Raw genomic sequence first — 15,483 nt, 5'->3', positions numbered from 1 at the left:
GACTTGGGGAGGATTCCCTCTTTCCCTATCTTTTGGAATAGTTTCAGTAGGATTGGTACCAATTCTTTGAATGTCTGGTAGAATTCAGCTGTGAAACTATGTGGTCCTGGATGGTTTTTTTTGTTGGAAATTTTTTTATTACTGATTCAGTACACTGCTTGTTATTGGTCTGTTCAGGATTTCTATTTCCTCCTGATTTAATCTAGGAAGGTTATATGTTTCCAGGAATTTATCCATTTCCTCTAGATTTTCTAGTTTGTGCACATAAAGGTGTCCATAGTTGTCTTGAATGATCTTTTGTATTTCTGTGGTATTCTGTGTAATGTCTCCAGTTTCATTTCTAACTGAGCTTATTTGGATCTTCTCTCTTCTTTTATTGGCTAATCTCACTAACAGTCCACCAACTTTGTTTATCTTTTCAAAGAACCAGCTTTTGTTTCATTTGTCTTTTGTATTTTTTTTAATTGTGGTTGATGTTTCAATTTTGTTTAGTTCCACTTTGATCTTTTTCTTTTGTTCACCTGGCTTTGGGTTTAGTTTGATCCTGTTTCTCTTGTTCCTTGAAGTGTAAAATTTGGTTGTCAATTTGTGTTCTTTCAGACTTTGATGTAGGCATTTAATGCTATGAACTTTCCTCTTAGCACTGCTTTTGCTGTATCCCAGAGGTTTTGATAACTTGTGTCGATTATCATCATTCATTTCAAATAATTTTTAAATTTTCATCTTGATTTCATTATTAACACCAAAAGCATTCAAGAGCAGATTATTTAATTTCCATGTATTTTTATAGTTTTGAGGGTTCCTTTTGGAATTCATTTCCAGTTTCATTCTACTGTGGTCTGAGAAGATACTTGACATGATTTCAATTTTCTTATATTTATTGAGACTTGTTTTGTGTGGCTTATGATACAGTCTATCTTGGAGAATGTTCCATGTTCTGATGAGAAGAATGTGTATTCTCCAGTAGTTGAGTAGGATGTTCTGTAAATATCTGTTAAGTCCATTTGTTCTGGTGTATAGTTGAAGTCCACTGCTTCTTTGTTAACTTTCTGTCTCAGTGATCTTTCTAGTGCTGTCAGTGGAGTATGGAAATTTCCCACTATTACTGTGTTGCTCTCTATATCATTTATTTGATCTAGTAGTGATTGTTTTATAAATCTTGGAACTGTGGTGTTAGGTGCATATAAATTTATGGTTGTAATATTTCCTTGTTGAACTGATCCTTTTATCATTATATAATGTTCTTCTTCCTTTTTTTTGTTTGCTTGTGTTTGGCTGTTGTTGCTTTAAAATCTGTTTTGTGTGATATAGCAATAGCTACTTCTGCTCACTTTTGGTTTCCATTTATATGGAATATCTTTTTCTACTCCTTTACCCTGAGTTTACATGAATTTTTACATGTTAGATGAGTCTCTTGTAGACAGAAGATATCTAGTTTATGTTTTTTTTTTTAATCCATTCTGCCATTCTGTACCTTTTAAGTGGAGCATTTAGGCCATTTACATTCATATATTCGTTACATTTTATAGGCCTGATGAGTTTTATGCTTTCAGGAGGCTCTGTTTTGGTACATATCAAGCTTTTCTTTCAAGATTTAAAACACCTTTGAGCATTTCTTGTAGTGCTGGTTTGGTGGTGGCAAATAACCTCAGCATTTGTTTGTCTGAAAAGGACTTTATTTCTCTCTACTTTATGAAGCTTAGTTTTGCTGGATACAGAACTCTCGACTGACAATTATTGTGTTTAAGGAGTCTAAAGATAGGACACCCAATCTCTTCTATCTTATAAGGTTTCTCCTGAGAAGTCTGTTTAGTCTGATACGTTTTCCTTTATAGATTACCTGATGCTTTTGTCTCACAGCTCTTAGAATTTTTTTCCTTCATATTGACTTTAGATAGCCTGATGACTTTGTGTCTTGGTGATGGTCTTTTTGCAATGAATTTCTCAGATGTTCTATGAGCTTCCTGTACTTGGAAGTCTAAATCTCTAGCGAGGCCAGGAAACCTTTTCTCAATTATTCCTTCAAATATGTTTTCCAAACTTTTATCCTTCTCTGTTCCCTCAGGAACAACAGCTGTTCTTAGGTTTGGCCATTTTGCATAGCCCCATATTTCTTGGAGACTTTTTTCTTTACTTTATCTTTGTCTGATTGGGCTAATTCAAAAGCCTTGTCTTCAAGCTCTGAAATTCTTTCCTCTACTGTTCTAGTTCATTGTTGAAACTTTCCACTGTATTTTTATTTCCCTAAGTGTGTCTTTCATTTACAGATATTCTGATTAGTTTTTCCTTATATCTATCTCTCTGGAAAATTTCTCATCCACATCCTGTATTGATTTTTAAATTTCTTTATGTTGGTTTTCACCTTTCTCCAGTACCTCCTTGAGTAGCTTAATAATCAACTTTCTGAATTCTTTATCTGGTATTTCAAAGATTTATCTTGCTTTGGATCCAGAGATGGGGACCTAGTGTGATCTTTTCAGGGCATTATAGAACCCCATTTTGTCATATTACCAGAATTACTTTTCTGGTTCCTTCTCATTTGGGTAGACTATTTCTTCTAATTGTTCTTGAATTTATTTTTGTTTTTAATTTCTTTGTTTTCTCTTAAGGATGTGACTTTAATGTTTATAGTTTATTACAGATGAATTTGGTTCTTGGTGCTTTTATGAGTGAAGATTCTGTATGAGTTCCTCGCTTATAGAGAGTCTTTGTGTGATGGCTGTCTCAGGTGCTACTTGTAGTATGCATGTACTTAGTATAGGCAAGTTCATTGTCTCCTGTGGGATTGAAATGGCAGGGGTCTTTTGAAGCTTATCTCATTTCCATGTGTTGTGCACTTATTTATTTATTTTTTTCCCCCACTATTTTATTTACTGAGTTAATGGCTCAAGCTTCAGGACAGTAGGGGTGGTATGGTATCCCTGGGAAGGAACCGGTTTGTAGATAAAGCAAGTGGGAAGATGCAATACCCAATGGTGGGCAGAGATCCCAGCCTTGATTAAGGTTGCTTGGGGAGCTCCCAAATAGATGCACTGAGGTCTTTTCAGGATGAAGGTTAGGAGCTACCTCAGCTCCCCTGCCAGGCCAGCAGAAAAGCTATCCACCTCCCAGCCTCATGCCCGTCCCAGTGTTCCAACTATTCAGATCATACAGGTACTTCCTTTTGTCTGTAGGAATATTGATGTTTCAAGTAGAGAGAAATTGTGAGTCTGCTTCTTGTGCAAGCCCAAACCTGGGGAATGCCCCTCCTGTGGAGATGCAGTCACCCTGAAGTGTTTCAGAAAGGCTGTCTATAGGTGAATCCACACAGAGTTCCCATGAGAGAAGCCCCAGCTGTGTCTGCAGTGGTGGACAAGTGGGGAAAGAGGACCTCTTCTCTAAGTCCCTTCATGAGCACCAAGCCCGTCTGACTGTTGGGGTAGAGACACAGACTTCCTCTGCTGAGTCCAGTACTGCAATTGCGTCTCTGTTGAAAGAAACTTTCCCGTAGGAATGATCTGGGACTCAAGGCCTGTCACCCAGATTATTTTGTACCACAGGGTGTTCCCGTGATGTGGTACTCTCCCCCTTTTCCTAAGAGGAAGACCTCCTGAGAGTCAGACTATAGTGATTGCTATTACAGCCAGAAGTTTTGCTTCACACCAGAACACAGTTAACAGCCCAGCCCAACTAGATAACATTAAAGCAAGGCCTACCTGTCACCACCTACTGGCCCAACTAGAATCCTAGGCTGTACTAAATAGTGAAGATCTGCACTGCCAAAGAATACCATCAAAGACTAGAAGGTGTTTCTTCAAATGTGTAGGTACCAATGCAAAGACACAAGGGTTATAAAAAATGAGGGAAGGCTGGGCATAGTGGCTCAAGCCTGTAATACTAGCACTTTGGGAGACCGAGGCAGGTGGATTACCTGAGGTCAGGAATTCAAGACCAGCCTGGCCAACATGGTGAAACTCCATCTCTACTAAAAATACAAAATTTAGCCAGGCGTGGTGGTGCGTGCCTGTAATCTCAGTTACTTGAGACACTGAGGCAGGAGAATTGCTTGAACCTGGGAGGTGGAGGTTGCAGTGAGCTGAGATCATGCCACTGTACTCCAGCCTGGGCGATTCAGTGGGACTCCATCTAATAAAATTAAAAATAAAAAAATAACACGAGGGAAATGCAATGAATAATTGTTCTAATTGTGGACTCTGAAGAAGTGGAGATTTATGTCATGACTGATAAAGAATTCAGAAGTTCAGAGAACCACAAGAAAATATAGATGAAAACTTAAATGACATGTGGGAAACAATTCATGTACTAAATGCGAAGTTTGACAAAGAAATATAAACAATAGAAAACCCAAATAGAAATTATAAAGCTAAAGAATATAATAACTAAATTTCTGAAATTAATAGAAAGTGTCAATAGCAGGTCTTGACCAGCAGAAGGAAGAATCAGTGAACTTGAATACAGAACATTTAAATTAGTCAGAGGAATGAAAAGAAAAAAAAAGAAAGAAAAAGAATGAAAAAGGCCTACTGGAATTATGGAACACTATCAAGAAAACAGATCTATGCATAATAGGAGTTCCCTAAGGAGAAGAAAGAGTAAAAGAACTAGAAAATTTATTTAAGATAATAATAGCTGAAAATTTCCCAACTCTAGGGAAAGATGACAATATCCAGGTACAGGAAGCTTAGAGATTGCTTACCAAATTTAACTCAAAGACAAGTTCACTAAGACGCATCACATTCAAATTATCAAAAATTAAAGACAAAGAAATAAGAGGCATATCATACTGAACAGAGTCTCAATACAGCTATCAGTGAATTTCTAAGCAGAAACCTTGTAGTCTAGGAGACAGTGGGATGATACATTCAAAGTGCCAAAGGGTAATAGATAACTGCCAATAAAGAATACTTTACCCAGCAAAGCTGTCCTTCAGAATAAGGGAGAAATAAAATTTTCCAAATGAAAGCTAAGGGAGTTTACCATCACCACTAGGCCCACTCTACAGGGATTGCTAAAGGGAGTTTTGGGGTTTTTTGGGGTTTTTTTGTTTGTGTTTTTTGAGACAGTTTTGCTCCATCACCCAGGCTGGAGTGCAATGGCGCAATCTCAGCTCACTGCAACCTCTGCCTCTAAAGGGAGTTCTTTAAGTTGAAACAAAAGACTACTAACTAATAATATACAACATATAAAATAAAAAACTTAATGGTAGAAGAAATGTGTAGTCATATTCAGAATATACTAAAAATGTAAATAAAGGTGGTGTATAAAGCAATTTTATCTCTACTATGAGGGCTAAAATAAAACTACTAAAAATTGTAGCTACAATAGATTGTTAAGGGATACAAAGTATAAGAAAAGGAAATTTTTGACATCAAAAGCATAAAAGGTAGGGAGAAGGAGTAAAGTGTAGATTTTTTGCTTGCAATTATAATTGTTACCAGTTTATAATAGCCTGTTTTAAGTTTAGGATGTTTTATATAAGTTTTTTGGTAACCACAAAGCAAAAAACTATAATAGATGCATAAAATATAAAAATAAAGAATTAAAAACAGACCACCACTGAAAACCATCAAACCACAAAGGGAGACAGCAAGAGAGGAAGAAAGAAACAAAGAATTTATAAAACAACCAGAAAACAAATTACAAAATGGCAGTAGCAAGTTCTTTACCTGTCACTAATTACTGTTAATGTAAATAAATTTAATTTTACAATCAAAATACATTGAGCGACTGAATGCATAAAAAGAATATTCAGGCCAGGCATGGTGGCTCATGTCTGTAATCCCAACACTTTGGGAGGCCAAGGCAGGAGGATTACTTGAGCCCAGGAGTCCTAGACCAGCCTGGGCAACATGGTGAGATCTCATTTCTACAAGAAATAGACAAAATTAGCCAGACATGGTGGTGAATGCCTTTAGTCCCAGCTACTTGGGAGGCTGAGGTGGGAGGATTGCTTGAGCCTAGGAGGTCAAGGCGGCAGTGAGCTGAGATTGTATTACTGTACTCCAGCCTGGGCAACAGAGCAAAACCCTGTCTCAAATCAAACAAACAAACAAAATACCAATATTCAATCATATGCTGTCTACAGGAGACTCTCCTCACTAGTAAGGACACATATAGACTCTACATGAAGGGACTGAAAAATATATTTCATGCATATGGAAACCAAAAGAGAGAAGGGTTAGCTATACTTATATAAGGAAAAATAGACTGTAATTCAAAACCTATAAAAAGAGATCAAAAAGGCCATTATATGATGATAAAAGGGTCAATTCATCAAGAGGACATAACAATTGTAAATCATCTAACATCAAAGCACTCAAATACATAAAGCAATTATTAAGTGATTTCAAAGAAGAGGTAGACTGCACTGCAATAATAGTATGGGTATTCATTTTTAATAATGGGCAGTTCATCCAGTTGGAAAATCAACAAGGAAACACTGGACTTCAATTACACTTTAGAACAAATGTACCTAACAGACATATGCAGAACATTCCATCCAACAGAAACAGAATACACTTTCTTCTCAATGGAACATTCTCCAGGACCACATGTTAGGCCACAAAACAAATCTTATCAAATTTAAGGCCATTCAAATCATAGCAAGTATCTTTTCCAGTCACAATGCCATGAAACTGGAAATCAATAACAAGAGAAATCTCAGGAAATATTGGAAAATTTACAAATGTGGAAATTATTGTGTGGAAATTTTGTGGGACTTTTAGGACTTTTATGTGTTTATAAGATTATGTCATCAGTGAAGAGAGACAATTTCACTTCTTCCTTTCCTATTTGGATGCCTTTTATTTCTCTCCCTTGCCTGATTGCCAGACCAGAGTCACAAAAGAAATAAAAAGGAAACGAAAATAGTACCTTGAGACAAAAATGAAAATATACCATATCAAAACTTATGGCATGCAGCAGAAGCAGTCCTAAGAGGAAATTTTATAGCAATAAATACCTATATCAAAAAAGAAAGATCTCAAATAAACAACCTAATATTACACCTCAAGGAACTAGAAAAAGAACAATGGTAGCAGAAAGAAAGAAAGAACAAGAGCAGAAAGAGAAAAAATAAATGAAATAGAGACTAGCAAAATGATAGAAAAAGTAGATAAAACTAAGTATTTGTTTTTTGAAGAGATAAAAATGATAAACCCTTACTTAGATTAAGTTTAAAAATAGAGTGACTCAAATAAAATTAGAAATGAAAGTGGAGACAACTGATAACACAGAAGAACAAAAGATTGCCAGAAACTACTATGAATAATTATATGACAAAAAAATTGGACAATCTAGATAAACAGATAAATTCCTAGACACATTCTACCTACTAAAACTGAATCATGAAGAAACAGAAAATCTGAAGAGACCAATAAAAAATAAGGAGATCAAATAAATGAGAAATCAAAGGCTCAGAACCTGATAGCTTCACAGCTGAATCCTACCAATAACTAAAGAACAACTAATAGAAAATGTTCTCAAACTCTTCCAAAAAATCGAGGAAGAGGGAATATTTCCAAACTGATTTTATGAGACAAGCATTACCTTGATACCCAAATCAGACAAGAACACTACCAAAAAAAAAAATTTTACAGGCCAATATCCCTAATGAACATATATACAAGAATCTTTAGCAAAATACTAGCAAAAGAAATTCAACAATGCATTGAAAGAATCATTCACCATGATTAACTGGGATTTATCCCTGAGATGCAAGGTGGTTAAAATATGCAAATCAATCAATGTGACTCATTACACTAACAAAATAAAGAATAAAAACCATATGGTCATGTCAACAGAGGCAGAAAAAGAATTTCACGAAATTCAACACCCTTTTGTAATAAAAACTCTCAATAGACTAGCTATAGAGGGAATGTATCTCAACATAATAAAAACAATGTATCACAGACCCCTAGCTAATATACTCAGCAGAAAAAGCTGAAAGCGTTTCCTCCAAGAACTGGAAAACAAGTATTCTCATTCTCACAACTTCTATTCAACATAGAATTGGAAGGCCCAGCTAGAGCAATTAGGCAAGAGAAAGAAATATGGCCGGGTGCAGTGGCTCACACCTGTAATCCCAGAACTTTGGGAGACCAAGGTGGGTGGATCATGAGGTCAGGAGATCGAAACCATCCTGACTAACACGGTGAAACCCCGTCTCTACTAAAAATACAAAAAATTAGCCCGGCATGGTTGCTGGTGCCTGTAGTCCCAACTACTCCGGAGGCTGAGGCAGGAGAATGGCCTGAACCCGGGAGGCGGAGCTTGCAGTGAGCCGAGATCGCACCACCGCACTCCAACCTGGGTGACTGAGCCAGACTCTGTCTCAAAAAAAAAAATAAATAATAAAAAAGAGACATCCTAATAGGGAAGGAAGAAGTGAAATTGTCTCTCCTCATTGATGACACAATCTTATACATAGAAAATCCCCCCCCCAAAAGAAATCCACAAAAAAATGGCTAGAACTGATCAACAAATTCAGCAAAGTTGCAGTATACAAATCCAACATACAAAAATCAGTAATTTTTTATACACCAATAATGCATTACCTGGAAAGGAATTAATGAGAAGAGCCACAGCAATACCCGGGTATAAATTTAACTAAAGAGTTAAAAGACTTGTATACTAAAAACTATAAAACACCGATGAAAGAAATTGAGGCAAACACCAATAAGTGGAAAGATGTTCACAGAGTAGAAGAATTAATGTTGTTAAACTGTCCACACCGCTCAAAGAAATCTATAACTTCAATAAAATCCCCATTAGAATTCTAATGTCATTTTTCACTAAAATAGAAAAAATAATTCTTAAATGTGTATGGAACTACAAAAGACCAGGAAAAGCTGAAACAATCCTGAGTAAAAAGAATGAAGCTAGAGGCATCATAGTACCAGACTTCAAAATATATTATAAAGCAATTGTGGTCAAAACAGCATGGTACTGGATGAAAACAGACTCATCAACCAATGGAATAGGTAGAAAGCCCAGAAATAAACCCACCTACTTATGGTCAATTGATTTTTGGAAAAGGTGCCAGGCACACAGGGAGAAAAGGAAAGTCTATTCAGTAAATGGCATTGGGAAATCTGGTTATCCACATGCAGAAGAATGAAATTAAACCTTTACCTTACACCAAGCCCAAAAATCAACTCAAAATGCACTGAAGACTCAAATGTAAGACCTGAAACTATAAAACCACTAGAAAAAAACACGGGGAAAAACTCCATAACATTGGTCTGGGCAAAGATTTTTTTTACATGACCCCGAAAGCTTGGGCAAGAAAACCAAAAATAGACAAATGAGATTGCATCAAACTAAAAAGCTTCTGCACAGCCAAAGAAACAATCTGCAGAGTTTTGAGACAGCCCACACAGAGTGAGAAAAAGTATATGGAAACCGTACATTTGATAAGGGATTAATATTCAAAATATATAATGAACTCAAACAACTCAATGCAGGAAAACAAATAATCCATGGGCAAAAGACTTGTGCAGATACCTCTCAAAAAAAGACACACAAATGGCCAACAGGTTTACAAGAAAATACTCAGCATTACCACTCATTAGGAAAATGCAAATTAAAACCACAAGGAGATATCACCACACACCTGTTAGAATGGCTTTTACCAAAAAGATGAAACAAGCACTGGTGAAAATGTAGAGAAAAGAGAACGTTTGTACACTGCTGATGTAAATGTAAGTTGGTACAGCCATTATGGAAAAAAGTATGAAAGTTCCTCAAAAAACTAAAAATAAAACTGCCATATAATCCAGCAATCCCACTCCTGGGAATATGTCCAAAGGAATTGAAATCAGTATGTCATAGGGATATCTGCATTCTCTTGTTTGTTACAGAATTATTCACAATACCCAAGATAGGAAATCAATCTAAGTGTCCATCCATAGATGAATGGGTAAAGAAAATGCACATATGCACAACAGAATAATGCGATTCAGCCTTTAAAAAGAATGGAATTTTGTCATTTGGGACAACGTGGATGCATCTAAAGAACATTATGCTAAGTGAAATAAGCCAAGCACAGAAAGATAAATACCACATGATCTCACTTATCTGTGAAATCTTAAGAATGTTGAATTCATAAAAGTAGAAAATAGAAAGATGGTTACCAGATACTGGAGTCAGGGGAGTGAGAGAAAGGGCAGTTACTACTGGCAAAGGGTAGGATGTTTCAGCTAGGCGGCAGGAACAAGATTTGAGATCTATTGGACACCAGGGTGGCTATAGTCAATAATAATATGTCATATATTTCAAAATAACTAAGAAAGTAAATTTCAAATGTATTACCGCAAAAAAGTCATTGAGGTGGGGAATATGTTAATTAGCTTGACTTAATCACTCCACATGTATGTGTATACATTACATTGTACTCCATACATGTAATACAATTATGATTTGTCAATTAAAAATAATATAAGTAAAAGTACATTTTTAAAAAGACACATTACACTAGCCGGGCGTGGTGGCGGGCGCCTGTATTCCCAGCTACTTGGGAGGCTGAGGCAGGAGAATCACCCGAACCCAGGAGGCGGAGGTTGCAGTGAAGCGAGATGGCGCCACTGCACTCCAGCCTGGCCAAAGAGTAAGACTCCGTCACAAAAAACAAAAAACAAAACAAACAGAAAAAAAACTACATTACATACAGAGGAACAAAGAAAAGGATGGCAGCAGATTTTTCACCAGAAACAATGTAAGAAGAAACTGTCTTTTTTTGCAGATGAAATGACTACCTATTTAAAAAAAAAAAAAAAAAGAATTTACAAAAAAAAGCCCCTAGAACTAAATTTAGCAAGATCACCGAATACAAAATCAATATACAAAAGTCAACTGTATGTCTATATACTAGCTACAAAGATTCAGACATTGAAATTAAAAACAAACATTTACAACAGCATCAAAAATATGAAATACTTAGGGGGATAAATCTGACAAAAGATGTGCAAAACTCATAAACTAGAAACTACAGAGCGTTTCTGAGAGAAATTAAAGAAAACCTAAATAAGTGCAGAAATATTCTGCGCTCACGAACTAGAAGACTAGAAGGCTTAAGATGTCCATTTTTCCCGAATTGATCTATAGATTCAATGCAATCTCAGTCCAAATCTACCAGGCTTTTTTTGTAGATACTGACAAGCTATTTCTAAAATTTACTTGGAAATGTAAAAGGACCAAAGTTACCCTCTCCCTCCCAATTTTTGTTGTTGTTGTTGTTCTTTGAGACAGGGTTTTGCTATGTTTCTCAAGATGTCCTTGAATTTCCTGGGCTTAAGTGATCCTCCTGCCTCAGCCTCCCAAGTACCTGGAACTACAGACATGTACTACCATGCCCAGCTATACGCACCCCCAAGAAAAAAATTGTAAAGAAATTTAAAGCTACAATAATCATAACAGTATATAACTAGCATCCAGAGGGGCAAATAGACCAATGGAACAGAGTAAAGTCCGGAAGTAAATCCACACATATATGGTCAATTAATTTTTTTTCTTTACAAAAGTGCAAAAGCTGTTCAGTGGAGACAGCATATTATTTTCAACGTGTTGTACTGGAACAATTGAATACCCACATGCAAAAACTCCAACTTTGTTCCATACATTGCACCAATACAAAAAAATTAGAATCATAGACCTAAATGTAACTAAAACCATAACACTTTTAAAAGAAGTCTTTATAACCTTGGGGTTAGGTCAAAACATCTTAATTATGACACCAAAAACATGAACAATAAAAGATAAATTGGACTTCATCAAAATTAAAAATTTGTTTTTAGAGGCATTTTTAAGAGAATGAATAAAACAGACTACAGATTGAGAGAAAATGTTTACAAATCACAAGTCCCGATAAAAGATTTGTATCTAGAATATATAAATATAATATATAAATTATTTATATAAATTTATGCATAAATATATAAATTCTTTAAAACTCAATAATATAACAATAAACAATCATTGTCCATTAAGAGATAGACAAATTGTTTGAAAAGATTCTTCATCAAAGAAAATGGATAGGAAATAAGCACATGAAAAGGTGATGAACATTATATGCCTTTGGAGAAATGCAAATTAAAACCAAAATAAGGTAACATACCTATTATAATGTCTAAAATTAAAAAGACTTATTATGCTAAGTTTAGCAATAATGTGGCATAATGTGAATTTTTATGCACTGCCGGTGGAAATTTAAAATAGTACAACCACTTTAGGAAACAATATGGCAGTTTCTTTAAAAATTAACTAAATGCCTATAATATGACTCAACCATTTCACTCCTACAAGTCACCTAGGAGAAATAAAAGACTTGTATACAAATGGTCATAGCAACTAATATCCCCAAACTAGAAAAAAATCCAAATATTCAACAATAACGATAACTGTTATACAAATATGATATATTCACAAAGTGGAATACTACTCAGCAATAAGAGGAATAAGCTATTGATACACACCGCAGTATGGATGAATCTCAAAACATTATGCTAAGTAAAAGAAGCCAGACAAAAATAAAAGAGTATGTGGGCCAGCACAATGGCTCATGCCTGTGATCCTAGCACTTTGAGAGGCCGAGGCAGGTAGATTGCTTCAGCTCAGGAGTTCAGGACCAGCCTGGGCAACATAAGGAGACCCTTGCCTCTACAAAAAATACAGAAAGTATCCAGGCATAGTGGTGTACACCTGTCATCCCAGCTACTCAGGAGGCTGAAGTGGGAAGATTGCTTGAGCCCAGGAGGTGGAGGTTGCGACGAACTGAAATTGCACCACTGCAGTCCAGCCTGAGCAACAGAGCCAGACCCTGTCTGAAAAAAAAAAAAAAAAAAAGTATGTGGTTTAAGTGATGGTTTTGTAATGTTGTACTTGGCCAGTCTAAACTGTCCAAGAATTCTTCTTCCTGTATGTTTCCTATCAGAGTTAGCAACAAGGGACTTTAGAGGGTGGGAAAAGGGCAGCAGCTATGTTGAAGCAGCATCTGGGCCTACAGTTGCTTTACTACCTATGCTTGGATTCACCAGTTTTTCTGACTTTGGGACCATGTATGTGTTTAGTTCTGTGACAAAGGGCCCTGGCTTCTGCAGGATATCCTCGTCACGAACATCAGAGGCAACAAGAATGGACAAGAGTTTCAGCCTGTCCTTGTGAGGCTCCAGCTCATGCTTCCCCATGCCAGCCCGCTTGTGATTGTCTTGACTTTTTGCCCAGTAGACTTCCAGCTCTAGCATCAGACATGGAAACAGCCTTAAAGAGACTCCTTGACCAGCTGCCACCATTGCATAAAGCCAATTTTTCTGTAACAGATTCATACATATATTTTACCCCCACCCCGCTCTGTTTTATTGAACCCTGACTGATATAGATACAGGGTCTATACCATATGGTTGCATTTATATACAATTATAAAAAACGCAAACTAATCTGTAGTGCAGAAAACAGAAAGTTCCTGGGAATAAGGAGGAGAGGGAGGAATGGAAGGAAGGGGTTATCAAGGGAATGAAGAAACAACCTTAGTGGGTGATGTGTTCACATTTTGATTGTAGTGATGGTTTCACAGTTGTATACATAAGCCAAAATTTATCAAATTGTGCAGTTTATTTGATGCCAATCATACCTCATTGTTAAATTTTTTTTCAGTGCAGAAAAGAATTGGCATATCCCTGACATGAATTTCTTAGTTTAAGCTACCTGGAAATGAAATTCCAGGAATCTTTCGGGCTTTGTCATGCCACCTCCACTGTGCAGAGAAAGTTGTAAAAAATCAATCAATAACAGGAAGCTCTTTTAATTCACTCTTAAGAGAGACACAGCACATTTTGATCTAGAAAGATCAAACGTTAACAACGTGTGTTTTCGTTTTCCTTTTATCTATACTACTATGTTTTCCCACAGTGAACATGAAGTAATATTTTCCTTTTATTTTAAATACACCCTCCGGATGTATTTTTCTCTTTCACTAAAAGTCCCTTTTTATGTGTTTAAAGAAATATGCTGGGTGTGGTGGCTCAAGCCTGTAATCCCAGCCCTTTAGGAAGCTGAGGCGGGTGGATCATCTGAGCTCAAGAATTCAAGACCAGACTGGGAAACATAGCAAAAATGTATTTTCTCTATCAAAAATACAAAAAATTAGCCGGGCACGGTGGTGCACGTCTGGGAGGCTGAGGTGGGAAGATGGCTTGAGCCCAGGAGGTGGAGATTGAGGTGAACCAAGATTGCGCCACTGCATTGCAGCCTGGGTGAAAGTGAAACCCTGTCTCAAAAAAACAAAGACAAAAAGGAAAGAAAAGAAAAGAAATAAGAGAAAATAGAATTTCACAGGATAAGGTTGCTACAATAAATGACTATTGTCTGTGACACAAGAATCTACAAAGGGTCTGTGAAGCTATGTTCTGATAACAGAAATGTGGAATGTTCTCCGACCACTGAGACCCCATCCATAAGCATTGGGTTGTTTATTTTATTAAACTTCCCATTCTTTTATTCCTCTGGAAGGCTGAGGTGACGAAACACTGTTCTGAGAAAACAAGAGCCTTTGCTTTAGAAACAAAGTGGGTTTATTGATGCATACTACCTTGGACTTCTCGCCAGCCCACTTAGCATAGGACATGAAACACCTAGGGATGAAATGTTCTCTGTTGATTTTTTTCTTTTCAATGTGAAATGTGCAGTTTCTGAAGTCACAATGTTAGCACAATTAAGACGTTTATCTGACAATAACAGAACCCAAGGAAATTGGTTAGTATCATGTTTCTGGAATACTGTATCTTCCTGTTCAGTTTAACAGATTTTCAGCCAATCATCAACAGTATTTTTTAATTTATTATTTTTTTTTAGACAGAGTCTTGCTATATCACTGCAGCCTGTGAGTGGTGCCATCACAGCTCACTGCAGCCTCAACCTCCCAGGCTCAAGTGATCCTCCCACCTCAGCCTCCTGAGTAGCCGGGACCACAGGAGGGCATCACCACACCCAACAAATGTTTTATTTTTTGTAGAGACAGGGTTTCCCAATGTTGCCCAGGCTAGTCTTGAACTCCCGGCCTCAAGTCATTCTCCCTTCTTGGTCTGCCAAAGTGCTGGCATTACAGGCGTGAGTCACCGCACCCGGCCCATCTTCATCTTCTATAGACACTAAAGACAAATCAGACCCAAGCCCTGTCCTAAGGAGGCTCAACACATTACTTTACTATAATGCAATGTATGCGGAGACAACCACAGAACGGAAGAGGGAAGCACAGGCACCTACCAAAGCTTTCTTAGCGGGGAGGGGCTGCAGAATCAGGGAAGGCTTCTCAGAACAGATGGTGCTCAATCTTAGTTAACTTTGCTTGCTGGTCCTTCCAAGCAGACAGACTTCTTCCTAGGTCTGGGCCTTTGGGAACAATCTACATAACTACATGGAATAACTTATGCTTTGCCTAACAAGAATCCAATTTCAAACTTCGCTTTGTTGGCAGATGTTTGGCCTTCTCTG

This window comes from Chlorocebus sabaeus, chromosome 15 (assembly GCF_047675955.1).
Source record: "Chlorocebus sabaeus isolate Y175 chromosome 15, mChlSab1.0.hap1, whole genome shotgun sequence".
NCBI classification, from domain to species: domain Eukaryota; kingdom Metazoa; phylum Chordata; class Mammalia; order Primates; family Cercopithecidae; genus Chlorocebus; species Chlorocebus sabaeus.
The sequence above is the reverse complement of the archived record's forward strand: the minus strand, read 5'-3'. Positions refer to the sequence as shown.